The 26,520-nt window shown below is 43.6% G+C and overlaps 1 protein-coding gene and 1 long non-coding RNA gene across 4 annotated transcripts in view; both read right to left on the bottom strand.

The window, feature by feature from the left end:
• PID1 (phosphotyrosine interaction domain containing 1) overlaps positions 1 to 26,520 on the bottom strand; it is a 232,595-nt gene that overhangs the window by 49,836 nt on the left and 156,239 nt on the right. The window lies entirely within an intron of this gene.
• Positions 22,508 to 24,324, bottom strand: LOC121014468 (uncharacterized). Its single transcript, XR_005783230.1, has 2 exons — positions 23,556 to 24,324; positions 22,508 to 23,314 (listed from the first exon to the last, which is right to left on the bottom strand). It is a non-coding gene; the product is annotated as an uncharacterized LOC121014468 (long non-coding RNA).

The raw sequence follows: 26,520 nt of genomic DNA, 5'->3' as shown, positions 1-26,520 counted from the left end.
GCACGCACCTGTGTTCTTGTCCCAGAATGGCTTTTCCCTTCCACATTCAACCTCAATGACCCACTCTGTGAACACCCCTCATCCTAAGACATGAGCCAAACATCTCCTCCAAGTTGCCTACCCAGCATCCCCCTCACCCACCAGGCGCAATAAGGCTCTTTGACCTCTGAGCTCACACCTAACACATGCCTCAGTTAGAGGTCTTATCCATGAACTAATCCAGAACTAATCCATGTCTTTCTCTGGGAACTCAGGATCTTCTCAAGGCCAGACATCACATCCTGTTCACCTCTCATCTTTCAGCCATTTAGCAGAGCGCAGGAACACAGTAGGGACTCAAGAAATACTTATTAAATAATCTGTTCGAATCAGTTTCGCCAATGCTTTCTGAGTACTTATCACATGGCCGACTGATACAAACTCCCAGGTTATTAAGGGAGGAAAGACATGGTTACTGTGCTTCAGAAGCTTTGATTCTCACAGGGAAGAACAAATAATTACAATGCAACATCAGAGAGCACAGTGCGAAGATATATAACAGATTCAGAAGTGGTACACGAGAGAAATTACTGAGCTATATAACCTGACTACTGTAGAGATTTTATTTTTTATTTTATTTATTTTTTGAGAGACAGAGAGAGACAGAGTGTAAGCAGGGGAGGGGCCAAGGGAGAGGGAGTCACCGAATCCGAAGCAAGTTCCAGGCTCTGAGCTGTCAGCACAGAGCCTGACGCGGGGCTCGAACTCACGAACTTGGAGATCACGGCCTGAGCGGAAGTCGGACGCTTAACCGACTGAGCCACCCAGGTGCCACCATCATAGAAGTGTTAATTTAGGCAACAGTGAGAAATAAAGTTGGCCAGGAGGTTTCGATATGATTTAGCAGCCAACAGAGAGCCACTGAGGAGCTTAGGAGAGCACCAGCATCCTGATGCAAACGGTGTTTTAGGAAGGACCACTTGGTAGCAGCAGGAAGAAATCACTGGACCACGGAGAAGGTGCAGTAGGAGATCCCCTAAGCTTCCTCGCCCTGAATTACAAAACACGACTCCTAGAGGATGAAGCCCCCTCAGTTCCTGCCATTAAAGTCGTTCACCTCATCAAGCAAAGGCAATGAGTGTCTACTGCGTAAAGTGAGATGCTGAACGGCCAAAAGATGGTGGGTGGTGCATGCGGAACATGGTGCATGTCAAAACGAACCGAGCAATGCAGCTAAAGGCAGAGGAGTCTGCAACGAGCTCGGGAAAAATACCATGGGGTTCTCGAAGCCAGGAGAGTTCCGTGAGACCACAGTGCCCCAAGACACACTTTTAGGCTAGTGCTCATCTAGCAGTGATCTAAGAGCCTCTTGGCCAAAATGGGGACCGGGATGCTGAATGGGAGGAATGACATCGTGCAGAGGAGTGCACAACGTTAGATGCTAAAAACGGGGAAAGCTTCCCCACAGTGAATCTGGTGTTAATCCCCCTACCCCCAGTGGTAAGCAGAATTCCAATTCCAAGACGGACCCCGACTTCACTCCCCACTGCTGTGCCAGCGATAATGCTACTTTATGCGGCAGAAGGGATTTTGCGGCTGCCATTGAGGTTACTTCCTAGTTCACCTTAAGAAAGAGAAATTATCCGGGCGGGTTTAATCACATGAGCCCTTTGACAGAGAACGTTCTCCCACCATGGCAAAGGGGCAAGTCAGAGACACCTGCAGCATGGGAAGGATTCCAGCGACTCTGCTGGCTTCCAGACGGACGCGGCTTTGTGAGAGGGCATGTAGGTGACCTCTAGGAGCAGAGAGTGAGTGACCCCTGGCTCATGGCCAGGGAGGAACAAGGACCTCAGTCCTACACCTGCAAGGAATTGAACTTCGCCAGCAACTTGAATGGTCCTGAAGCGGGATCCTTTTCCAAGTCTCTCACATGAGAATATAGGTCTGCCAACATCTTGATTTCAAGTCTGTAAACCCTAAGCAGGGGGCCCGGCCAGAACTTCTGACCTACAGAACGGTGAGATAATTAATGGGTCTTGTTTCAAGCTACAAAGTTGGCAGCCATCTATTAAAGCAGCAATAGAAAATAAGCAGACCCTCCAAAAGTTCTTATGAAATTGGTACATATAAATTGATATTCATGAAGGTCTTGAAGACTGAATATTTCATCCTAATGCGATTTCATAAAGCAAGTAAATGGTACAGGCAATAAAAACCATGAAGTAAGATAAGGAAAGAGCAGTGAGAATGGCAAATTTGGGATAGGCACGCTGGAGGAAATGTGGCCCCACAGGCACAATCTCTAACCTGCTATTCAGAAAACCCATTCCTTTCCGTGGTCCAATTTAATATCTTGTTTTCTGATAACATGGGCCCCGTCCATTCAGTCACTCATTCACCCACTATGCATCTGAGTGGTTATGGTTACTTCATACCAAGTGATGGAATGACCACCACACCCATACCAAGAGTGCAAGGTCAGGAAAGACCACTTGGCTACCCCACGATCCATCACTGCCCATGCTGGGTGAAGAAAAAGGAGTACATTTGCTAATGTACTAGCAAATAGCACATTAAATTAGTTAAGGGAGAGGGGTCTTGGAGTCGCCTCCCAAAAGCTGAATCAATGTTGGCATAAACACTGGCATGAAAGCAGACAACTTGATGCAAAGTTAAAATGAAGGACGACATTTAAAATGTAACCGAGAAGCATGATACCAATACTTGATTCAGAACCACCTCTTTGGTTAAGCAGTCAAAATATGTGGGAATTTTCTTACCCCTTGGTAACTGTCAGAAATGATTTTGCCATGAGACGATCTCTGGTCCAATGGAAGTGAACTTGACCTAGGGAAGCTCCTGGGACTTAAAGGTTATCTGTTCAGAGCTAATGTGTTTATTTCAACTACAATCTCTGCCTATAAAGCCAAGCAAGCAGTCTAAGGTAATTCAAGTTGTTACCAACCTCCATCCTGTGCGTTAACTCAAAAAAGCCAGCACCACATGGGACCTGCCAGGGGGCAACCGTCATGACAGAAAGATGTGAAAGCTTGGCTGAATCTTGAAAAAGTAGCCAAGGCATTCCACGGCTGCCAGATTTTTACATTCTTCATGTTACTTTAGCCAGGCAGTGAAGTTCAGTAACCTACCACATGCTGCCTATATAATAGGAAACATTTACTTCAGTGAATGATTATAAACAGAAGGCTCTTGAAACAGCTCGCTGCCAATCAGACCCTTTAAATATTTACATTCTTCTGGCTGACACGGACCCAGTATTTATTACTGTGGTAGCTCCACACAAGCTCCAAACTAGGTCTACATCCAGTGAAGGTGTCTGGCTTCCCTGGTCATGCCATTGGCTAGTCTGGGGAGAAGAGGGCACAAGGTCAAGACCCGAATACTTGCCTGCTACTGACCACCTCCTGGGTTATTTACTACCATGATTATTTATTCCATGCCCACACGGCCATCATTGCAAAAGAAGTGAAAAGACTCTCTTAGCATACCCGCCTGGAACATCTTCACTTGTTCATCATGCCAATATGCCAATAAGTGGGGGTGGCAGGGGCGGGGGTGGGAGGAACTCTTCTCTTTCCAACTGGTAATGGTGTTGACAATTCTCCATTTTGCCTCCAGGTTAACCGAAAATGATGGAGCTGGCAATAATGATCTTATTCACCTGGTAGGTTTACGGACAAATGCATCAGCACTGTTTCATCCTGGTCTGCCATGATAAATGATTGCTTCTCCTTGCTCCAAACATAATTATGTTCCTGATTCAGAACAAATGTGGAGACTCAGACCCCGAAGCAAGGCTAAGGCAACAAGCTCTCAACCACCAGCACATCTGACTCATAGCCATTAAAAAAAAGGACTCACCGAACTCAGAGCAGAGATGGCAAACCTTTGAAGAACAAAGAGCAAGATGGGGACTTGGTGGCAAGCTCTGACCTGACATTGAATGTTAGATGAAACGGGAACATTAACTCTCGCGTCGCCTGAGACAAACACACATTCTCCAGTGCGTTAAAGCTGCATAAGTCACAACTAGTGAGCTGCTCATTTCTCTCTTCAGATACAGCCCAAGAAAAATATTGCTTTATTTTCCTTAGTAGTTCAAAGGAGATGGTTTGTGCCAGTAGGAAATTAAGTCACCTTTTTTTTAAAAAAAATGTTTTCTTCTTCCACTTTCCTCTTTCTTTGTTGCTTCTGGGTTCTGAATCTCTCTCTCTTTATTTTTTTAAATTTTTTTTTTCAACGTTTATTTATTTTTGGGACAGAGAGAGACAGAGCATGAACGGGGGAGGGGCAGAGAGAGAGGGAGACACAGAATCGGAAACAGGCTCCAGGCTCTGAGCCATCAGCCCAGAGCCTGACGCGGGGCTCGAACTCGCGGACCGCAAGATCGTGACCTGGCTGAAGTCGGACGCTTAACCGACTGCACCACCCAGGCGCCCCTTTCTCTCTCTCTTTAAACAACTTCAGACAAATCTCCCTAACGAGTAAAATCAAATTAAAAAATGTACCATGCTTTTCTGTAAATAAACCCTGATAATTGCATCCACTTTAATGCTATTATTTGAGTGGTACAGATAGCTTTAAAAAAGATCATAGTAAACCCACTGCATACACACTCTCCCATCCTCGCACTATATATCCTTGTGAAAAACAAAGAGTGAGTCCTGTCTTCATGAAAACATGGGATTGTTTCCATCACACGATTTTGATGTGACTTCCTCGGTCCTTCAGGAAGTTCATGAAAGATCTTATGGATTGATTCTAGATTTCTCTGACCACCGTGAGAGCAGGAATTTTTAAAGTCAGTAAAGCGATCGCATTCATTCTTGCGTTCCATGCCTTGTACTTTTAAGAGGTGTTTACCAAAGTGCGTGAGATTGAATTGAACAGAGCACTAACAATCACACGACACTCAGGCTCTGAAACATTTTAGAAGCTTCAGGATCATTTGATTGGCTATTGTGGAAACATCAGCCAAACGGTGGTTACAAGATACCCATGAAGAAACATTGCTTAAAAACACGGATTTGTGATACCTCAGTAACACCCGAAACCTGTGACATACAAGGAACAGCAAATTTCACCAATCAAGCGTGCTCCTTTGTCCTTCAGTTAGTCGATTAGATACATGGCTGATCAGACCACACGATTTATTTCAATTCCAGTTGATCTGCTTTATATTCAACCATATTAATCCTTATGATACTGTAAATTGGGCAAACTTGAAATTACTGAGAGCATGAGGAGGCCTTCAAAAAATACCTTCTGAAAATTCAATTTCAGGGAAAATTGTCTTTGATTTCCAAAACGGTGACATTCAGATCAACAACATTAAAAATAAGAGCCAATGTTTTACAGACTCTATAATCCACATACTTTTTGAGCTGCTTACTTACATTTAAATTCAGAACCCATTCAAAATACAGTACACCTGGAAAAACCAATACATTTTATTTTTAAAAGATAATTTGTGGGGCACCTGGCTGGCTCAGTCAGTTAAGTGTCCGACTTCAGCTCAGGTCACGATCTCACTGTTTGTGAGTTCTGGTCCTGCATTGGGCTTTGTGCAGACAGCTCAGAGCCTGGAGCCTGCTTCGGATTCTGTGTCTCCCTCTCTCTCTCCCCCTCCCCCATGCTCTCTCTCTCTCTCTCAAAAATAAACATTAAAATAATTTTAAAAAAGATAATTTGTTTGGGATGATTCCTTCTTTGTTTGCATTTTCTATAAGCTTCAGTTTCTGCCATTTTTAAAGGTTTTGTAAAAGGAAAACAGAGAGAATTTAAATGACAAAATGGCTAACGCAGCAGAAGCATAGAGTTAACCTCTGCAAAAAAACTTAGCTGAGAGGCCTTACTGAGTGAGACAGAAGTGTAGGTAATAAGTAGAAATGATCGACTAGCCAAAGAGGCCATTTAAAGACTCCTGGTGGGGGTAGCGAGACAAAGATAGTGATTCATACATAATATTTGTAAAGACTACTCTTTTAAACAGAAGAACTATCTTTCATTGTTGCATATCTTATATCTGCAGAGCATCTGTGTGCACATGATATTCTCTCCATCACAGCACCATTGCACACGTATGCACGAGTGAGTGCACGTTCTCTCTCTCTCTCTCTCTCTCTCTCACACACACACACACACACACACACACACACACACACACACATACTGAGAAGGCAGCCAATGACTACCATGCAATTTCCAGCCACAAACTGCTGTCAGAATTAATATTACATCTGAGCCTTTCAAATAAGTGGAAGTAACAGCAGATGAAGTCAAGAAGACAGCTGAGATGTTTAAGGTTTCATGATCTGAGACATACACGTCTTACTCAGTGTTGATCAAATTCAACAGATGACAGCCTATCAGATTACATTAGGTGTTCTCCCCCTTCGGGAACAAAGATCATGATATGATTATCACACCAGATATCTGTTACTAAAAAAAAAAAAAAAAATCTATCACAACCTAGAGGATGGATGAATTCTTCAAATCAGGTGCAGTGGAACCCTGCACAATTTTAAGTCACTGTTAAGGACATGACACTAAATAAAAGAAACCAGACATAAAAGAGTATTTGCTGTGAGATTCCATTTATATGGAGTTCAAAACTGGCATAACTGATCTGTGCTGTTAAAAAACAAAACACTGCCCACACTCCAGAGAGAGTGACTGATAATTAGAAGGGGCACAGAGTGGGTCCTGCAAAGGTTGTGAGGGTCTGTTTCTTGATTCCAGTGCTGGATGTGTGAGTGTTCATTTTGTGGAAATCTACCAGACTGTACTTTCTATGCTTTTCAGTAGGAATGTTATCCATCAATAAAAATTTGCTCAAAAGCACTGACTGTTGAACAACCAAGTCTGCTGTCTCTCAAGTTTCTCTTTCTCCTTAAAACACATACACATGCAAACGCACATATGCACCATCTGTATATTCTCTTTGAGCAGAAACTAAAGAAAGTGAATACAAAAGGGTTTTGTCCTTTACACCCTGATTCTCAATTTGTCACGACCTTAAATATTTACCAAGGAGATACATTGAAAAGCCAAGTTTTCACCCTTACTTGAATTTTTTAAATGTCATTAACAGTAACTGCAGCCACAAAAGACAAACTCAGAAAAGCCAGAAAAAATTGCCATGGCCTCACAGCCCAGAAGACTACGCGGATTTGGATCTCAGATGTTTCTGACCTCAAAGGTGTCTGCTTCACAGCATTTTTCTTGACAGCCCGCTGGCAGTACAGAATGGCAGTCAATGCCTATGCCAATGTCCTGTCCTGGGCACAAATCCTGGGGAAGAAGCTGCCGGGGCCCTCTCCATCCAAGAGGCCTCTGACAGTAGCCAAGCACAGGAACTAACCCTTCTCACTGAACTCCTCTCACTAGTAGCTTCTTGCAAACAAATCTGGGAGTTTCTAAACATATACTCTGAAGGTTACAAAGATTCTTTTTTTTTTTTAAGTTTACTTATTTTGAGAGAGGGAGAGAACACAAGCAGGGGAGGAGCAGAGACAGAGAGAGAGAGAGAGAGAGAGAGAACCCCAATTAAGCTCTGCATTGTCAGTGCAGAGCCTGACTCGGGGCTCAAACCCACAAACTGTGAGATCATGACCTGAACTGAAACCAAAAGTGGGATGCTTAACCGACTGAGCCACCCAGGCGCTCTAAGGTTACAAAGATTCTTAATGGGACAGGTGGGTGCCCATGATGGGAAAAGTATCTGGAGAAGGCTGGAAATTTCTTTTTTCTCCTGTACATGTCTTCATTTTGAAAGCATTTCTTGGTCAACGATCATATGCCAGGCCCTGAGGTCGCTATGATGAAGGAGGCAACACTCTAACCATAAGGCATTCCAGTAACGGGGAGACAGGAATGTAAAGAAATAAGACAGCAGAGTACTCGTGATGAAATAAAGGTGTGCACAGAATACATCCTCCTCTCAGACACAGGAGCCCCTGAACAGTAAGAAATTGTCTCTTGTTCTCAACTTCCCGTCGTCAGAGACGGGACCACAGAAATGAGCCCTTTAAATACATAAAGTTGTCAGTGGCTAAATACAGAGGAATTTTACTGTAGTTTGTTAAAGTCATACCAAGCCCTTAACTCCAGTTGAATCCCACTGTCATAAACTACAAAAGAAAAAAAAAAAATCAAGGGCGACAAATATGCTGGAGCCCCCTGCATCCACCCTCCTGAGTCATTGCCAAAAGCCTGTTCGCTGTTTCCCGTGAACACTGCCTGAGACTGTTTTTGTCTTTGTAGGAATTCGTCTTCATCTGGGTCCTCGTCTGTTTATATTTATAAGCTATGCCTAGCTTATAATGTTAGAGGCACCAAAATAAATCCTTCTGCCTTTGGGATCAAAGTATTGTTGGCGATGGTGACTTCCAGACTTTTCTCCGGAGATTCTTAATCTTGACTCTCGAAAGTCTGTTTAATATCTCAACTCTAGCTTCAAACTGGCATTTACTAGACAATAGTAAAAAGAGCTTCAGTTTTCATACTATCAGATATTCAAACGTAAAACAAACAAAGGGGAGTGAGAAGACATATCATGGCTGTTCGTTCTTTTTTATTCCATCAAGAGCCATCGCTGGTCATCAGTGGTTTTCTCTTGCTGCTTGCCTTCAGCTATTACTTGACTGAGACCAGTACAGCTTTACAAATTTAATAATGTCTGCAAGCACTGACTTATTTATCAGCTTTGAAAGGCACTGGTTAAAATACATTTTGGTATCTCCTGTTCCTCAGAATTATATTTAGTTCTCAATTATTTCAGCCCTACGGGTTTAGTCTCTACTAAGATTTCACTTGTGTCAGTCTTCAATAGACTGGACTCCTTTAGAAAGAAAAGGTAATAATCAAGCCACTGGAATTACCTTCATCCTTAGACTCTGGCATTTTCCCTCGAGTGAGCAATTCTTATTGTCACACTAATTAAGTCAAAACATAAAGGCTTTCCCACTGCTTTTCACAAGGGAGCGTTTCTTGCAGATTTTATTTTATGAAATCTGTAAAATGCTACAAGGCATATTAATTAATAGCTAAACATATATGGAATAATAATTAATTACCAAATATGATACCCTTACTACTTGAAATACTAAAGAGCCAATTTTCAGTAATTTATCTAGAAAAGGAGCTTTTATTTCTAAAGAAAGGCAGCAGAGATTTGAGACCGCGGTGGTGAGTTGGATTTTAGCAACTGGAAAATGTCAGTTATCAGTAACTAAAAGGTATATTTCTGTATGGACTACAGTAAAGCATTCCATGGTGGATAAAAGGGAACAGATGGTAGAAATAAAGGGAAATAAATGAGAGAAGGGGAGACTGAAATTGAGATTGATTGTGGCCTGTGGTTCACTAAGTAAGTCAAAGACCCATTTGGCCAAAACAGTTGTGCGCCCCAAATATGTAACATACGTGAGCAGTTCCCACTGCTATTTCCTGGTCAAAGGTTATTATTTAATTTATCCTAGTTAAATCTGATCTTAACTGTCATTACCGTGCAAAGTTCAAACTCATTCCAGAGCCTTCGGTTCAAACCTCTCTAAAATAAAGACAATGACTCCAGACAATTTTCTCACGTGGTCCTGAGTCAGAACACCTGAATGTTACCCTACTGGTAATGTATTCCTTGTTGTTATTTTATGTCTAATCAAATAAGTTAATCCACTTGGAAATGAAATAACAAGATCTATATTAAACATTCAAGTAAGACAAACCTGGAATCTGCAGAACATCAGACTAATGTAATATATCTGAACCAACTTTTATTGAGTATTTGAGTGCATACAAGGCACTGAGACAGGCATTGATGAGAATGAGTTCCTACCACTCGCTAGTCTCTCAGGACATACGGAAGGGAAGTGGAGACCTTTGTCCTGCTGCATTGGCTGTGTGTCCTTGCCAGGCCATGAGAGGCAGGTGGTTGTCAAGGGGCAACAGTTGCAGCGTTAGTGGCTTGTAGCTTTCGGCTTCCTGATCCCAGAGAGTTCCTGAATCAATAGTACAAGTGGCCTGCTGAGTCCTACTCTTCCAGCCCTTTCAGTGGTTGGCACATACCTAATTCCCGGTATTAAATCCCCTCCTGCTTAAAATCCTTAGTGCTTTTTCTACAATTAATCCCAACTGATGCACAAGGGTCATACTGCAATCAACTAGGGATGAGACGGAAGCTAGGCAAGAAACAAGAGAAGAGTTCATGATGGGTCATCATCATTCATTCGCTCCCACATGCATGCATTCCATGATGCATCCACGCAGGGACTTGATGAGTATGTACTACATGGCTGGCACTGTGTCACTGTGAAACAGCCTTGACCTTTAAGGAACCAAGGTGATGACAGGAGAGAAAGAGAACGGAGAGGGAGCAATCCCCAGTATGGGTGTTAAAGCCTCCATTAAGACTCCTCTGTTGTATGCTTGATTTGAAGGCCCTGATAACTGGTTGGCATTCCTTCATCTCTATATTTTATCAATCTCTCTGGTAACTGCTACAGTTTCTCCCATGTTAGCTTAAAGCCCTGAGTAGGACTTTCCAAAGAGATATGTCTCCTCTACAATGAGTCTCCATAAATAATCACTTATACTACATATCTTAAAATACAAAAAACAAGCATACTCCCATTTGAACACAATTAACGTGATATTATTACCCATTAGGGATAAGATATATTCTTTTACTCTAGAAAATGAGAGTTAAAGCATTAAAAAAACAAAACAAAACACAGACATCAAAATCCACATAAATGATTACAGGCAAAAAGGGCACGCAATTCTCTTAAACAGCAAGGTACTCGGGCTGACACCAGTAAGCGAAAGAGAATCTATTCAAAGAAAGAATCATAAAAACTCCCTCTGGTAAAAAAAAAAAAAAAAAAATGGGATGAGTTATTACATTGCCAGGAAATATCAACAAACCCTCCAAAACTTATCAGACAGTTAACATTAATCAGACTTGAATGTAAGTCTTGGTATTCACAGTGAGTGGCAATGGTAACACTTTGGCTGGAATCCATTTGGAGTTCTCATCGGAACCTGCAAGTAACAAGTGTCTGCTGCTCAGAAATTATCCTTATCCTGCTGACTTGTTCTGTCTTTCAGGAACCGGTTACTCTTGAAACAAATACTGAAAACGCAGAACACCCCACTGCACGTGCAGCTAAACAGTATGCAGCCTTGAAAGCTCCATGCGTATCCAACCTCTTCCTGAAGCAACTGCCAACTGTCTGGGGCTACACTGATCTCTTGTCATTATCAATGCCCACTGCATTCGCAGATAGAGCCAATGAGTTTACCAACAGGTTGTTTTCTACTTGCGTAAAGGATGGATTTATAACCCTCAAACTCATGTTTTAATGTTAACCTTTTTTTAAGCTTATTTATTTTGAGAGAGCGAGCGAGCAGGGGTGGGGAAGAGAGAGACAGAGAATGAGAATCCCCAGCAGGCTCCGTGCTGTCAGCAGGGAGCCTGACATGGGGCTCGAACTCACGAACCGTGAGATCATGACCCGATCTGAAATCAAGAGTCAGACGCTTAACCGACTGAGCCACCCGGGTGCCCCAATATTTAACCTTTTATTTAGCAAGGCTGACAAAAACATTAAATTAACTGAAATATGTGACATTCAGTAAATATTAGTTCCTCGCCAGGTATGAAACCCTGAGCATATCTTTGGTCCAGTTAATGACCACGCTTGCTAACAGCAGGAGCTCTTATTCTTCAAGTCTTATCTTTACATCCCACCACATTCTGGGCTTTCGCTGCTACATGCAAGAACCACCTGTTTCACTAATCATGTAGAGATATTCTTATCTGCTCCATAAGACTGCTGTGAGTATAAACTAAAAAGCAAAGAGCAAAGAGCCCGGTACAGAGGAAACACTGAATAAATGTGAGTCGCTATTAGGTTTTATTTATGTCATTATTTATTGGTACTAGGGAAGAAAAGTCACCTATACAGTTACTTCTTTCTTTGTTTCTTTGTTTTTTTTGTGGTGTGGTGTAGTGTGTGTGTGTGTGTGTGTGTGTGTGTGTGTGTGTGTGTGGTTTTTTTATAGTAGGCTCTAAGCCCAACATGGGGCTTGAATTCACAACCCTGAGATCAAGAGTGATATGCTCTACCAACATAGTCAGCCAGGTGCCCCTAAATTTACTTCATGCTCTAGCTTTTTCAAGAGCTAGTGTCTTTTGAAGATGATTTTAGTCAGGTCACCATTTTCAACGGACCAGGTGCTGGGTTACACACATTACGTTATATGTATCATCTGACCAAACACCCAGGACAATCTGATGATAGCTCATCCTATGGCTAAAGTCAGTAACGATCAAGTGATTAAAGAACAAGCCAAAGCCACATAGCTAGTGAGTCACAAAGTTGTGATCCCCTCCCCTTTCCCACCTCAAGCTACATTTCCTATGTCCTTCCCTAATCCCTAACCCATACAAATACAGGGAGACCCTGGTTTCTTCACTTAGAGACACCTAAATAGAAAACACAAAGATTAAGGAATTAAGATTTGGTATATACCTCTATCTTAAGTTTGTGCATCTCACAGCCAAGGTGAGAGACAAATGCTTGACACAAAGTTTTCAATTATCTAATGGTAGAAACTGAAGCGTCGCTAAGGTTTACACGTTGTGGTAGGTAATCCCCCTTCAAATTATAGTATTTAGGGGAAATTGACCTTTTCTCTATTTGGGGACAAAGGTTATATGTCTTCATTTTTTTAATTCTATGAATCTGGAGTGATTTCTGATTAACAAGTTACTTTTAAATTGCTTTCTGCGCATGTTCCTTCAGAAATCCAATTAGGATTCCATTATTGGCGGGGAGTGAATTAGAAAGTGAAGAGATGCTTGGATAAAATTAACATATCAATGGATTTCTTTGCATTGATAAGCAAATTTCTCTTCATATCAGAAACTGTTCATACAAAGAAGCTCATTAGAAACGTTAGAAGCTGTCAGTACATCACATACTGCGTACCCATGCCTCACCCAACATCTGCCCAATTCCAAACAGACTCACCAAACCTTTACTGAAGGCTACAGAATGAAAAATGCTTCTTCTAGGCGTACTTATAAAAAGTCTTTGATTTATAGCCATACAGTTACCACTCACCCTTAAATGTGCGATTATTACAGGAGTTGTTTTTGTTGATCTATTAGGTTCTACTTTATTCGATTTCCAAGTTTTAAGGTTGAGAAGAATAAGGCATGTTTGTATCAGTTCAGTGTGAGAGAAAGTAAATTATAATAGCTTCATCTTCTATGTGACTTTTAATACACGGGTATCTGTCAGCATGTCAGATGATGTTGGGGAATACTCATATAAGCAATACGGAAATGTCTAAAGGGCAAAGTCTATCATTTGGTCCATACGCAATACTGTCTGTAAGCAAAATAACCATATTTATATTAGAATTACTCTTACAATTTAAGAAAGTTCTTTTTTATTACTTATTTATTTTGAGAGGGAGCATGCACAAATGGCAGAGGGGCAGAGAGGGAGAAGGAGACAGAAAATCCCAAGCAGGCTCAGCACAGTCAGCACAGAGCCCAACGAGGGGCTCGAACCCACAAACTGCAAGATCATGACCTGAGCCAAAGTCAGACACTTAACTGACTGAGCCACCGAGGCACCCCACTCTTACAAGTTTAAGACATACATTTAGAGGCTGGATCTAGGGAAATGTCACGCTTTTCTTTTACTTTAGAAAACCTATGATTAATTTGAGTTAGGAAGAGAAATCACAATGCCGGCATTTGCTAACATATTCCTTTATATTCTCATTTTATTGAGTAAGGAGCATGGCACTTTTTGATCAGTGTCAGCATTAGTCTAAATAATTTGTTTTGGAAGCAATATCCCTGCTAAATGGAGTGAAGATAATTTGTCATCTTCACTCAAAAGGCTTTTTACTCAGCAATTTCCCCTTTATATATCATCAATAAAAACATCTCCATTTCACCCACTTAAGGTCCATGGCATGGGTAATTTCACTAAAAGTTGACCTCACGACATAAAGAAGATAGCCCTATGATAACACATCTGACTCACGACTGCATTATAGTTCTTGACTTAAGCTTGAGAATTCTTATCTTTCCCACCTAGTGGTTCAGCTGGACGATAATGATGTGAGGCCGTCTAAAGAGGATCAGACGGATGCTATCAAAAACACTGAAGTCCTAAGTGCTCAAAGCTCTCAGAAACTGAAGTCTGGGTTATATCTCCACGGGAGGAAAACATCAGGCGTATGTTTCATCAGAAAAGAAAATAACTTCAGAACTCTGTCTCTTAACCCCTCACTAAGGATCCCTGTAATGTGCCCTGATACTAATAACCCCACAATTGAGTCTCAAGAAGAGGGTCTTGCTTGCAAGAAGGCATTCAGATGTGTCATGAAAAATAAACAAGTCAAGAGTGGAGAGCAAAGTAAGAACGTATGAAACACACCATAAATCTCCAGCACTGGGGACTCAGCTGTGAAAATAGCTTGTTAAAATCACCCTATGTTTGATTAAAATATAAAACATTTCTACAAAAACAGTCACATTTGAAGTCCACCATTGCTACAAGATAAAATGAACCTCCAAGGAACTTTCAAGAAAAAAATACAGGAATTGTTCATGAAAACAATTGTTTTCTGTTGACCTCGTGTGTGAAATCTCACTTTGCATTGGTATACAAGGGCCTGACTTAAAACCTCAGTTTCAGGAAGTTTGATTTGGTGGGAGAACACCACGGAAGGAACAAAGGCCCCATCTGATACATTGTCCAGTGTTCTCCGTCACAAATGGGAACACTGAGCATTAAATGCATTGAAGAGAGTCAGACTAGATATAAATCTGGTTCTAGAACATTTTGACTGAAAATCTTAACATATTAACTTGGGAGATTATTGCTAACACAGTTGTCTCAGGTGGCCTTTGCAGATACAAGAGAATATATATGCCTTTAATTAGAAGTCACCAAGTTTCGGGGCGCCTGAGTGGCTCAGTTGGCTAGGCGGCCAACTTCGGCTCGGGTCACGATCTCACGGTCTGTGGGTTCAGGGTCTGCATCGGGTTCTGTGCTGACATCTCAGAGCCTGGAGCCTGCTTCGGGTTCTGTGTCTCCCTCTCTCTCTCTGCCCATCCCCCGCTGATGCACGCGCGCACACGCGCTCTCTCTCTCAAATGAATAAACATTAAAAAAATAGAAGTCACAAAGTTTCTTTCTTTCCCAGTTACCTCCAACTAAAGCATGAGACTCAGAACCTACAGTTTTTTTTTAATGTGAACCCTACAGCTCTCCTGCCTAAAGAATTCATTTAGTTGACAATATCAAATACCAATCTTCAGAAAAATAGCACAGCATCTTAAAGAGGGAAGCATAATAAGGAATGGCTTCCAACTAATCGTTATAGCAACTTAGATAATATCAAGTCGTTCTGTAGAAGCGTGTTCTAACCACCATTTTCCTCATAACATTTATAAATTCCCCTTTCTTTTCCTAACCTACAAGCCTGAGGCTTTTCTCTTTATCCTTTCTGAAGAGTGAAGGGATGGGTCTTGCACTGACACCACAACGGGCTGATTCTACAGAAAAGAGAAGCAATGGGAAGTCCTCAGGAAAACTGCTTTCAATAAAGCAAAAACATTGCTGCAAGTTACGTGGAGCATAAGATTTATCTGGATCCTTCTGAAATAAGAGCCAGGAATCCTGTGAGGTCAAGCTCTTGTTAGACTGCCAGGATTTCTTGGGTTTCTTACCACAGGCATGAGCTTTGGGTCCAACAAGTCTTGCTCAGTGCAAAACCATCCTTCAGGGGCCCGTGGAAGCATAAGCCTGTGCTGTCTGACATCCAAGGAGCACTCCTGTTGGAGGCCAAGGCTCGTACCAGTCTCAGAACCCAACAGCTAGCAATGGCTGTGTTCTGCGCAAAACGTGAGGATTCTAATCTCTGCTTAGTCCTTCCAGAGTGAGGCATCTTGGACAATTACATTTTCACCTGGCCCATCTCCTCACTTATAAAGTGAGAGACAGGGAAGCATTCCTTCTAAATTTGTTTCACCAACCACTGCCTCTGTAAAAAGCAAAAGAAAAAAGGAGGGGAAATGTATATCATGGCTAAGTAAGTTTGGAGAAGGGTGTAAAGGGGAACCTTTTTTTTTTTTTTATGACAGGACGTTCAGAGCCTTTAAACAGCGTTTAGTTGTCCAATGCACTCGTATCTAAACCATATTAAAATATTCTTAAGTAGTTTCCACTTGCCAAAGTGGTAAGTACCCACTATGTGCCCCAATTTTCTACTTCTCTCAGGAGAAACATCTTCCTTTTGGTTAAAACATAGAGCAAATGCTCCTTCCTGAGGTTGGTGGAGGAGAAATTAGGAGAATATGGGGTGCCTGGGTGGCTCAGTCAGTGAAGCGTCTGACTTCGGCTCAGGTCATGATCTCACAGTTGGTGGGTTCGAGCCCCCCGTCAGGCTCTGTGCTAACAGCTCAGAGCCTGGAGCCTGCTTGGATTCTGTGTCTCCCTCTCTCTCTGCCCCTCCCCTGCTCATGCTCTGTCTCTCTGTCTCTCAAAAATAAATAAATGTTAAAAAAAATTAAGAAATTAGGATAATAATACATCTCAAGTAAAATTTAATATGCAAGAATGAAGTTCCTGTCTCCATTTACCCATTGTCTGGTCCCCACAGCCCACCTGCTCGATCCCATAATTCTTCCCCTTTCTGCGATCAGGCTCACTTGGCCTTTCCAAAGCTCTACTCCCAATTTGGTCTGAGACCAGGGCTCTGCAGCTCTGTGCACCACAGGTTTCCTATTCAAAGCAAGTTAAGAGTTAACAGACTATTTTCTTTGGCAGCCTGGGGCAATTTGCTCTCACCATGTTCATGCTTTTTTCCAGTTTTCTTTATTCCTTTTCCTGGCTGAATCTCCATCATCGTTTTTCGGCTTTCTGCTCCACTGCATTTCTCTGATGCTAAAGCAATGCTGAGGACTTTCTTTCGCTCTGCCAGAGCAAACAGCTAGAGGACCAGGTCCTGCCCAGTGCACCGTGGCCACACTGGGGAAGCTGGCTGATGCCTAGGAACTTTCAGGAACCAGAACGATCTCTCCATAATGTTTGCATCATTCAACCATGGACACAGTTTAATTGTGTTGAGTTAATGTGTATTTATTTTTGAGAGAGAGAGAGAGAGGCAGAGGGAGAGGGGAACGGAGGACCCACAACAGGCTCCGTGCTGACAGCAAAGAGCCGACGTGGGGCTCAAACTTGCGAACCGTGAGATCATGACCTGAGCCAAAGTCAGATGCTCAACCGACTGAGCCACCTAGGTGCCCCAACCACTGACACAGTTGAAGGGATCAATCTCCCTCCTACCCAACAGGCTCCCCAAATCTTGCAGTACATAATCAGTAAGTTAGACACCAGTCGAAAAATTCTTAGAATATGGGTCTACAATAGAAGAAAAAAAAAATAATTTTAATTCAAAGAGACGTAATGGTCTGTGGTGGGAGAGGGGGAGGGAAAACATAGGACTGACTCCTGCTTTACTCTCCATGGCCACATCTTAGGCAGCAGATTTGGCTTTTACTAGCCACTTTACGTGGGCAGATTTGCACCCACTGGCTTCTGACAAAGACAGTTCTGAGGCAGGAAATTCAATATCAGAAGGCAGGCACCAATAGCTTAACTTATTGCAGGATTCCACGAACGCTGAACTGAGTATATATAAGAAAAGACACATAAGAAATTCAGAGAAGGGGGAGAGTTCACATGGTTAGAAATCTGGAGTAAGCGCATTAACGTAAAATTTCAATCCCATTTAAAAAACTTTTTTTTCAACGTTTATTTATTTTTGGGACAGAGAGAGACAGAGCATGAACGGAGGAGGGGCAGAGTGAGAGGGAGACACAGAATCGGAAACAGGCTCCAGGCTCCGAGCCATCAGCCCAGAGCCTGACGCGGGGCTCGAACTCACAGACCGTGAGATCGTGACCTGGCTGAAGTCGGACGCTTAACCGACTGCGCCACCCAGGCGCCCCAAAATTTCAATCCCATTTTAGAACAGCATCCTGACTGAACATGACTGTCCGTGAGTTAAAATTCTTCCCGAGAAGAGATGACGCAAAGAGGGACACCATTCCACCAGAGCTTGAAATCCGGGGTTCCTTTCTAGAAGAGCTGCCTCTTAGTCATTGCCTAAAAGGATCAAACTGAAAGTATAAAATGATTGGGAGAAACACTTCACTGATCTCATTCACATTTGAAAGTGTACAATCATCCCCTCTCGTCTTCACAGAAGTTTTTCTTCCTGTATTGCAAAACTAGAACACCACATTCGTACTTGGACGTTCGTCTCCATACTCCATTTTAAGAGAGTTATAACGGTTGACAAGGTCATATATGTTAACAGTTTCATGAAATGCTAGTTCACAATTTAAAAGAGGTTCTTTTCAGCACATCAAACAACATGTTGAGTAAAGGGAACCAGAAAACCAAAAAGGAAATGAGGACTCCCTCGTGATCCAGTGTTGTTTTTTTTTTTCCAGAAGATAAAAACAAGGCTTCTCGGGTAATAAATAAATAAATCAATAAATCAATAAATAAAGCATCCTTCTTACTTCTGGCACAGGCAACAATTTTATAGTATGTGAAGACATTCAGGCACACGCTGGATTTCCTCTTCTTTCATTAACAGCTGTGGAATTCAGAGAAATCACTCTCTATGCCCGCTCATAAAGAAGGAGATCTATGATCCTGTGACTCTCCAAGATGGTTTAGTCCTCTAAAAGCCCTGGAACTCAGATGAAGTCCACTCCGGGCCTGCTGTGGGGACGGACAGCTAGCAAAATCGGGTGCAGTGTTAGGGGCCCCTGTGCAAGGGACGATCGGCAACAAAAGGTTCTAAGTCGAAACCCCTTCCCTGCATTTATCGGCTCTTGGCAAGCCCAATGCCCAATGAAGTCCAGCATCACAGAACAAAGTCTGGCAGCTGTGCAGACGTTTATTCCATCAAACAGACCCACTGCACTGTGAGTACGTCTCAGAATATACAGTTAATCTGTTTCTACTGAATAAATCCTCAAGTGGGCTGTAATCCAAGAGATAGCCCATGTTCTGCACAACCCAAGCAGTTGGTGAAACTGATTAACAAGGGCTTCCTCTCCACACAGATGGAGGGGATGGAAAGGGATCTCCAACCTGGTGTGAACACAGGACCCTGGATATGGAGTAAATATATATAATCAGGAGCACCTGAGTGGCTCAGTCAGTTGGGCATCCGCCATCGGCTCAAGTCATGAGCCGATTAGGGGTTCGTGAGTTCGAGCCCCACGTCGGGCTTTGTGCTGACAGCTCAGAGCCTGCAGCTGGCTTCAGATTTGGTGTCTCCCTCTGTCTGCCCCTGCTTGCACTGTCTCTCACATTGTCTCAAAAATAAAAATAAACATTAAAAAATATATGTATATAGCTGATATATATGGTATGTATATATGATATATATGTATATATCGATACGTATATATGATATACATATTGATACATATTGATATATATGACATATATCTCAGTATCCAATGTCAGGACAGGGCAGCAAATATAAATAAAGTTTCTGAAAAGGCTTTTCCGCTCCTCTGTAAGCAAACGTGGAAAACAATTTAGCCTCCGCCCAGAGGATGCAAAAGCCAGCTTAGATAATGCAGACACTAAGCCACACAGGACACAGCCATTCCCCGGGTAATCAATGACAACAGTTCAATAAGTACCACAGCTAGGATTATTAGCTCTAACTATGGCCCAAACGCTAGGTATTACCTTATTTAGAACCACATTGACTCCATGAGGGCAGTCCTATTATCGCGTCCATTTTGTGGTTTGAGGACCAGAGGCACAGAGAAACTAGAGCTTGTCCAAAGTCACCAAGACAGTATCTTACGAAGGCAAGAAACCCCAGGCCCTCGGATGCAAGAGGCCGTGCTCCCCATCACCAGCTTCAAATGCCTCCTCTTAGTCTCCAACTGTGCAGAGCAGAGGGCTGTGTGGAGCCTATGGGAGGCAGATAACAGCCCCTCAAAGATGTCCACATCTCACCTTCTGGAAACTTTACTTCCATTGGCTAACTTCCCTCTACCATGAAATGTAACATTTTCACAGATTCTGGATTTGCAGGGTGCTAATCCATCAGCCTTAAAATATGAAAATGACTGGGGCGCCTGGGTGGCTCAGCCGGTTAAGCGTCGACTTCAGCCCAGGTCATGATTTCATGGTTTGTGAGTTCGAGCCCCGCGTCGGGCTCTGTGCTGACAGCTCAGAGTCTGGAGCCTGCTTCAGATTCTGTGTCTCCCTCTCTGCCCCTCCCCCAGTTGTGCTCTGTGTGTCTCTGTCTCTTGCTCTCAAAAATAAATAAAAACGTTAAAAATAGATAGGAGGATTACCCTGCATTATTCAGGTGGGCCTGACGTAATCATCAGGATCCTTGATGGTGGAAGAGGAGGACAGAGAGAGAGTGTCAGAGCGATACCCGGCGACAGACGTGGTCGGCCATCGCTGGCTTTGAAGATAGGGGGAGGGGACACGTGTCAAGGGATGCAGGAGGCCTCACAAAGACGGAAGAGGCAAGGAAATGGGTTCTCCCCTAGATCTTCCAGAACGAAACAGAGCCATGCTGACACCTTGATTTCGGCTCACTGAGGACCACTCCCGACCTCGGCCTACAGGACCGTACCGTGATAAATGTGTCCTTTTAAGCCATCGAATTCGTGGCAATTTGTGACAACAGCAATAGGAAATGAGCACAGGGCCTGGCCGGAGACTCAGTAATTAGGGTCTGGAAGCAAAAAGATGATGGAAGAATGACGCGGGCCCGCAGGTGAGGAGGAGGGTGAGACTGGGCAGAGACGGCTCCTCCCCAAACTAGTTCAAAGCTTGTGAATGTTCCTCAGGGAAGAGCAAGGAAAGGTGGATGTGAAGGGCTCTTCTGCATTACTTCGGGTGCCGACTGTAATTAGGCGGGGAGAGGTCTGTGTCCCTTCATGGGCTGCGGGCTCAGTCATGCTCATCAAATCTCTCTGCCGTCTCAATACAATCCACAGGAAAAGAACCCCCTCGGTAAGGCTATATATAGCATCTGTCCTGGGAGGCCTCCCCCTGACAATTGGAGTCAAAACCGCTGCTCAGAGTGGGCAAAAGCAGGCCCAGAGCATCCTGGGAGGAGCCAGGCCAGCAAAAGGGATTTCGACTTGCCATGCAGCACGGAAGACAGGACGGCTTCCGTACAACCTTCATGAAGGATCGCAGAAAACGTCATCTCTCAGGGGCTGGAGCCTCAGAGTCCCTCTCAGTTTCAGAAAAGATTTTCGCCAGTCTCTCAGGACCAAGGACCCGGATGAGGAGGGTGCTACCCCAGTGTTCACACGTCAGGGTGGACAGGCAGGTAGAATAAACCTTGTCCATCAGACGTCAAGTGTCCACAGAGCATAACCTCTTTACGACTAAGATTCCTCCCTTTTACCACAAAATGAGGCAGGCACACATGCTCCAGAGATGATAAATTTCTATTTTTATTTTTAAACTTATTTATTTACTTTGAGATGGGGGCGGGGGGGGAGACAGCATGAGTTGGGGAGGGGCAGAAAGAGAGGGAGACACAGGATCCCAAGCAGGCTCCAGGCTCTGAGCTGTCAGCACAGGGACTCGAACTCACAAACCGTGAGATCGGGACCTGAGCTGACGTCAGACGCTTAAAGGACAGAGCCACCCAGGTGCCCCTGGTTCACCCTTCTTATGGATGACCTTTCAACCAAATTGCCTCCTAATGGCCCCTGCACAAATTGCTGTGGGACAGCTACCAGTTAGCCAGACAAAGCTACAGTTGTAAATGTCAATGTTTTTGAGAAGTGTTTGATATGCGCGGCATATGCAACAATACAACTAAAAATAGACTAAGAATTGACTTCCTGGTAGAAAACGGAGAGGGTTGTGAAGCTGTGATTAGCCAACCGTATGTTTTATTTTATTTTTAAAAATATATTGGACTCAAATTAGTCTGGATTCATATAGCAATTATTGACCGTGTCACTCGTTAGGAATTAATTATACACTATCTTAAGGGATCTCCCCTGTTGCTCTGAACCCACAGTAAATTGTTCATTATCATAGTGAGCCTCCCAGTTACATAAACACAATAAGGGAGGTGCTTGCTCCGAAATGCCCTGCTGAGAGTCTCGGGCTCTCATCTTGTCTTTATTGCTCCTAGATGGGGAACCTGGGAGAAGCGACCCACTCTCCTAGTTGACCCATCAAATGGGCATAATATTAGAGCTCAAGTCACAGAGATGGGACGAAATGAAATCGCCCACGTGAAGCATTTCTTAGCCACCTGACTTAGGGAGGTCATCCACAAATGTTATCTGTACATATTGATGAGGTTTTTTGGGGTGACAATGGGGTTCATGGGGTCCAGAGCCGACGGCCAAGAAAAAATTCTTGAAGACATCTTTGGGGCCAAAAGGTGATTTTCTTGTACCACGGGGACAGGACCCGTGGGCAGGAAGAGCTGCCCAGGGACCGTGAGGAGAGACGGGTAATAAACTATGGGACTGGAGGAGGTCAAGTCCAGGGGAAGTTTCCAGTGAGATTTGCATATGCTACAGATGACTCACAGGATACTGGAGGCCTATCTATTGTCAAGCTAAGGCTGTTTTCCCTCAAGCAAAGCATTAATGTTAAGACAGTAAAGAGTTCCCGGAGAAACCTTTCACTCTGCGGGCCTCAAAGATTTGTCAGTGGGCTGCAGATTACAAGGAAATTTAGTTCGATCTGCCATTTCCTTCTGCCTTTGCTTCCCACATCGCTATGGAGGGGTGATGGAGACCTGGGTCCCATAGGACTAGGATCTCTATCAGTCAACCATTTGTTCACCCGTTTCCTTCGTTCTTGGGCAGTCAGGAGTGCCCGAGGAATACCACACAAATCCCACCTGGGGCGGGGGCGGAGGTGTTTGTGGCCTGTCCGCCTACCTTAGGCTCCCGCATCACATGTTACCGGTTCCTGGCTTTAAGCAGATCCCTACCTCTCTGGGTCTGAATTACTGCACCCAGAAAATCAGCAGCACAGACACAACTGCCTGCCATCACACAACCACGTGTACCGCTCTGACGGAGTCCGCGAACAGTCCACAGAAGTTGTGGCAAGCCTGTCAGGTGATCACCATGCCCCCATGAGACGCTTGGTACACCCATGGGTGCATTCGTACAATAAGTCAGGTGGTTTTGCTCTTTTTTTAATCGGCCAGTGGACTTTTGAGAAACCTCTTTTTTTTTTTTTTTTAATTTTTTTTCAACGTTTATTTATTTTGGGGACAGAGAGAGACAGAGCATGAACGGGGGAGGGGCAGAGAGAGAGGGAGACACAGAATCGGAAACAGGCTCCAGGCTCCGAGCCATCAGCCCAGAGCCCGATGCGGGGCTCGAACTCCCGGACCGCGAGATCGTGACCTGGCTGACGTCGGACTCTTAACCGACTGCGCCACCCAGGCGCCCCTTGAGAAACCCCTTTGTGCAAGAAAGCCCACAATGTTTGTTGCAACATGTTACTGCTTAATTTACCTCGATTTGAGAAGAAGAGGAAAGAATTTCCGTTAGCCAGGAAGATGGGGGCACTTCCTTTAGCCCCGAATCCTGTCTGATGGGGGCCCAGCTCCCTCAAGAAGCACCAGCTAGAAAGGCAGGGCCGCCCTCCCGAGGGCAGATTCAATCAGCAACACTGGGTGTGCTTCCAGAGGAAGGCAGTTAAAAGTTGAATAACCAATTCAGCCACGCTAAACCCAATCTCTCCCCTCAGGACAGAGGAAATAGTCCATTTGAACATGGATTAGGCCAAATCTCTTGCGATCTCGTGTGTGCAAAGGAAAAAAAGAGTTCCTCTGTAAATGCGTGGGAGAGTAGGGCCAAGGAATGCGGGCTCTGGGGACGTGTGTGCTCACCAGCTAATGTGATCGTTCAAGTGCCACCAGTGACTTAGCTTAACTACCACCGGTAGGGCCGGTTCCCGAGTCATCGGGAACCACACATGGCACAGGGCCCAGCAGAACGCCTGTAGCGGAGTCTAGACCCAAGCTAAGTGCGTGTGTCCATTATTTCTATCAGTCCTCACAAAAGCCCAGCCTCGTACATGGCATCCAGTCACGGACCAGCAAACGAAGCCCCAGAGAATGCTAATAAGCAGATGGGCCTGGCACTTGCCTCTACTGAGTGTTACTTCCAAAATCATGCTCTGTCCGTTATCCATCCAGCCTGGCACAAAGGCAGTGCTCAGGAAAAATCAGTTTCAGAGGCAAAAAAAAAAAAAAAAAAGCACCTCCTTTCAAGAAAAGGATGGGAAGTAGTTAGAATCAAGGACAAGACCACACAGGTCCTTAGCAGACCTTCTGGGAGGAGGGTCCACTGGGAAGGACCACATTTTGGCATAAATATGAATACCCAGAAGCTCTTCCCTCCCTGCGGCATTTTATATTTCGCAATACGTTTCATTATCAGGATCCCGTTTCATTCTTAGCAGTAACATTGTGAAATGGTTCCAGCCAGTGGCATCATCTATTTCATGGAAAGGGGTAGTAAGGAGATTTGCCTAGGACACTGGGCTGACTCCCGGTCTGTACACGAGAACCAGCTGGGAGCTCTGCAAATACGCCCAGACGGGGCTGGACCCCAGACCAAGTGAATCTGAATCACCACGGGGGGCAGCCAGAGATCAGGAAAGTACTGTACCACATTCGTAATTCTGATCACATGTTGAAATGAAAATATTTGGAATATATTGGGTTCAATAAAATGGATTCCTGAAATTATTTTCACCTGTTTCTTTTCACTTTTTAATGAGGCTCTTCAAGAGTCTAAAATTGCCAGTGTGGTTCATTTTGTATTTCTACGGAATGCGGCTGCCTCAGGGCAAGTCTCTGCTTACCATTTCACATGCATTTTCGTATTTAACCATTCCATCCTCCCTATAACATCGAGATGCGGAAAGTCCCATTTGATGGATGAGATAACTGAGCACAGAGGATAGAAGTACTTTGCCCAAAGCCACAGAGCCTGGATTTTCTCTAGGCAGACAGAGTCTGGTCTCCCCTCAAACACCATACTGTATACTGCATTATCTCTTTTTCCACAATGGAGTTCGTGTAGATGGAGACATAGGGAAGTACCTAAAGAAATAAATGGCTGTCCATTATTTTACTAAAGGATCTACTACCTACACATAAATCCCTAGGTTAAGACCAAATAATTTGAAAACCCAAAGTAGCACATTTTCTTTGGTGGTGGGATATTTCCATAGCAGTAGGTCTGGCACAAGATACACCTTCTCATCTTTAAAAGCAGACATTTAAAATCATTTTTATTCTGGTTTCGCTCTCATTCTCTACCCATGGAATAATTGCATATTCCTTTCTGCGGACACAATTGCAGTCTTGGAAACCTATCTATGCACTGATATTGATTTCTGGAAAGTTTGGTTTCAACCAATTCCAGATCCTGAAATGAAACCTAAAGCAAAACAGCTAAATCGCGTGGGATGGCCACCGCCAATATGTTAGGATACACTGAACCATCCTAGAAGGCACTAAGCACTTTGCACTCCATGAATTTTCCAGTAGCTGCTTGCTAATTCATTTGTTACCTAGCCATCTCTGTGAAAGAGAAGACCAAATTCCCTACCTATCTAATGGCAAACAGCCATTTCTTTACATCTTCAAGAGATTTTACAGAAATGATACAATTAAGACTTAGCTTTACTTGAGGCACCTGGGTGGCTCAGTTGGTGAAACGTCTGGCTCTTGATTTAGGCTCAGGTCATGATCTCATGGTTTGTAAGTCTGAGCCCTGTGTCCGGGCTCTGTGCTGACAGAGTGGAGCCTGCTTGGGATCTCTCTCCCCCCTCTCTCTGTCCCTCCCCTGCTTGTGCGCTTGCTCTCTCTCTCTCAAAATAAATAAACATTAAAAAGAAAAAAGAATTACTTTTACATCCACCATCTGGCCCCGCTGTAAAACTAGCTAGCCAAGCGGATGCTTAGTGGAACACGAAACTTACACTATACGAGGAGAATACGTCACACTTTGTGCAACCAGCTGGAAACTGAAAAGGTGTCTATACCGAATTTTTGATCTATCGATTGATCTTTTCTGCCTTAGAAAGACCTTACCTTCTCATCAATCAGCATTGGCTTCTAAATTCTTTGTATCTGAGTAATTAATGAACTGTTGCTCAAGACTTACAGACACTAACAATCCATATTCTTGAAAAGTGCCTTAGTATTTTCTGAAATGAGAGAGAGTAAAAAAAAAAAAAACTGAATAAGTCAGCTGGGTGGACAACTAGGTAGGTTGGTCAGCTGGCGGTCAGAAAGGGAGGATAAAGAGGCATGAAGAGATTGGCACAGGGGCAGAGAAACAGAAAAAAAGAGAAAAAGAGGAAGAAATGAAGACCGATTATATATAAGAAAATGTCTTGTAAATGA

Source organism: Herpailurus yagouaroundi, unplaced genomic scaffold (assembly GCF_014898765.1).
Source record: "Herpailurus yagouaroundi ecotype Mexico unplaced genomic scaffold, PumYag 202, whole genome shotgun sequence".
Classification (NCBI taxonomy): Eukaryota; Metazoa; Chordata; class Mammalia; order Carnivora; family Felidae; genus Herpailurus; species Herpailurus yagouaroundi.
This window is presented reverse-complemented; position numbering and strand designations above follow the sequence as displayed.